The sequence below is a fragment of the Lepisma saccharinum genome, unplaced genomic scaffold, assembly GCF_977018435.1.
Source record: "Lepisma saccharinum unplaced genomic scaffold, izLepSacc3.1 HAP1_SCAFFOLD_459, whole genome shotgun sequence".
In the NCBI taxonomy this organism is placed as follows: Eukaryota; Metazoa; Arthropoda; class Insecta; order Zygentoma; family Lepismatidae; genus Lepisma; species Lepisma saccharinum.
The window spans coordinates 1-3,059 of record NW_028143154.1 but is presented as its reverse complement, the minus strand read 5'-3'; positions in this window follow the sequence as shown (position 1 = coordinate 3,059).

Below are 3,059 nucleotides of genomic sequence, written 5' to 3'. Positions count from 1 at the left end.
AGCCAGAAATGATTTTCATTAATTCTGACATTTCGACTATAGGATCAAAACTTGAGTTTTCGAGAAATTCGCGTTCAATGCTAATACTCGTTTGAAATTCTTTTTCTCTACAGACCAAGCCAGAGATGATTTTCTTTCAATTGTTACCTCTTCCCTGAGACACGAAATTTATAAGAAAAGGGCCTGTAACTAGGTAATCTATAAATAAAATCTTCTATATGATTACTTTTTATTAAGCCCGTTTTTTTGTACCGTCACGGAAAACCCGGAAATATATTTAAACCTTTACCTCTTGGCCGAGGCTCGAAGTTCAAAAGAAATTTTGGATGAAATCCTATCGACTGCGTGAGGTTTGTATCTAAGCAAACATTAAATAAAATCTCCTACATGATTATTTTCTCTTAAGCTTATTTTCGAATTTGGACCATCACGGAAAACCCGGGAAATATATTTTAGTTCTTACTTCTTCGCTGAGACACGAAGTTCAAATGAAACTATGGACGAAATCTTATCGAGTATGTAAGGTTTGTATCTAGTGAATTTTTAAATAAAATCATCTATGTGATTACCTTCTATTAAGTCCGTTTTTTTATTTTTGTACCACCAGGGAAAATCCGGGAAATATTTATCAATTCTTACTTATTCTTTGAAAATATTAAGAAACTCGACCATATCTTATCGAGTGTGTATGACCTGTAACGAGGTAATTTATAAATAAAATCTTCTATGTGATTAATTTCTATTGAGCCCGTTTTTTTATTTTTGTACCGTTAGATAAATTCAGGGAAATATTTTATAATTCTTATGTCCTCGCTCAGATACGAAGTTCACAAGAAACTATGGACAAAATATTGTTGAGTGTGTAGGGTTTGTATCCAGTTAGTCTTTAAATAAAATCTTCTAGATGATTACTTTCTATTAAACCCGTACTTTATTTTTGTACATCAGGGAAAACTCGGGAATTTTTTTTAAATTTTCACTTCTTGGCTGAGACATAGAATTCATAAGAAACACATTATCGAATGTGTGAGATTTGTATCGAGGAATTATTATATAATATCTCCTATATGGTTAGTCTCAATTCAGAACATTTTTAATTTTTGTACCATCAAGGAATACCCGGGAAATATATTTTTGTTCTTACTTCCTCGCTGAAACACGAATTTCACAAGAAACAATGAACCAAATTTTATCTAGTGTGTAGCGTTTGTATCCAGTTAATCTTTGAAAAAAATCTTCTCTATGATTACTTTCTTTTAAGCCCGTATTTTATTTTGGTAAATCAGGGAAAACTAATGAAATATTTTATAATTCTTACGTCCGCGTTGATACACGAAATTCACAAGAAACTATGCACCAAATATTATCGAGTGTGTGAGATTTGTATCTAAGTAATCTTTAAATATAATCTTCTATGTGATTACTTTCTATTAAGCACGATTTTTATTTTTGTACCATCACGGAAAACCCGTGAAATATGTCTTAAATATCACTTCTTCGCTGAGACACAAAGTTCACAAGAAACTATGGACGAAATCTTATCGAGTATCCGAGGTTCGTATATAAGTAATCTATAAATAAAGTATCCTATATGATTACTTTATATTAAGCCTATTTTCAATCTTTGTAAGGTGGCGGAAAATGCGGTAAATATGTTTTTTTAACTTTTACTTCCTCGTTACGATACGCAGTTCACAAGAAATTATTTACCAGATATTATCGAATGTGTGGAGTTTGTATCTAAGTAATACTTAAATAAAATCTTCTACACAATTACTTACTATGAAGCCCGTTTTTTTGTACCGTCAACAAAACACGGGAAATATTTCTTAATTCTTATTTCTTCGCTGAGACACGAGGTTCAGAAGAAACTATGGACAAAATATTGTTGAGTGTTAAGGGTTAGTTAGTCTTTAAATAAAATCTTCTATATGATTACTTTCTATTAAACCCGTACTTTATTTTTGTACATCAGGGAAAACTCTTGAATTTTTTTAAAATTCTTACTTCTTGGCTGAGACATAGAATTCATAAGAAACTATGGACCAATATCGAGTGTGTGAGGTTTGTATCTAGGTAATCTTTAAATATAATCATTTATATGATTACTTTCTATTAAGTCCGTTTTTTATTTTTGTACGTACATTCAGGGAAAACCCTGGAAATATTTTTAAATTCTTACTTCCTCGCTGAATCACGAAGTTCACACGAAATTATGGACCAAATCTTATCGACTGTGTAAGGGTTGTATCTAGGCAATCCATAAATAAAATCTCCTATATATATTTAAAATATATTTCCCTGGTTTTCCGTGATGGTACAAAAATTGAAAATGAGCTTAAGAGAAAGTAGTCATATAGGAGATTTTATTTATGGATTGCCTAGATACAACCCTTACACAGTCGATAAGATTTGGTCCATAATTTCGTGTGAACTTCGTGATTCAGCGAGAAAGTAAGAAATACGCGTTCAATGCTAGTTCTCGTTCGAAACTCATTTTTTCTACAGACCAAGCCAAAGAAGATTTTCTTTAAAATGTTGAATTAATATGCTTTTCAGACCGTGAAAAGCGTTTTAATTATGACATTTGGACCATAGAATGAATAGTTGATTTTTGTAGAAATACGCGTACAATGCTGGTACACGTTTGAAACTCATTTTCTCTACAGACCTAGCCAGAAATGATTTTCATTAATTCTGACATTTCGACTATAGGATCAAAACTTGAGTTTTCGAGAAATTCGCGTTCAATGCTAATACTCGTTTGAAATTCTTTTTCTCTACAGACCAAGCCAGAGATGATTTTCTTTCAATTGTTACCTCTTCCCTGAGACACGAAATTTATAAGAAAAGGGCCTGTAACTAGGTAATCTATAAATAAAATCTTCTATATGATTACTTTTTATTAAGCCCGTTTTTTTGTACCGTCACGGAAAACCCGGAAATATATTTAAACCTTTACCTCTTGGCCGAGGCTCGAAGTTCAAAAGAAATTTTGGATGAAATCCTATCGACTGCGTGAGGTTTGTATCTAAGCAAACATTAAATAAAATCTCCTA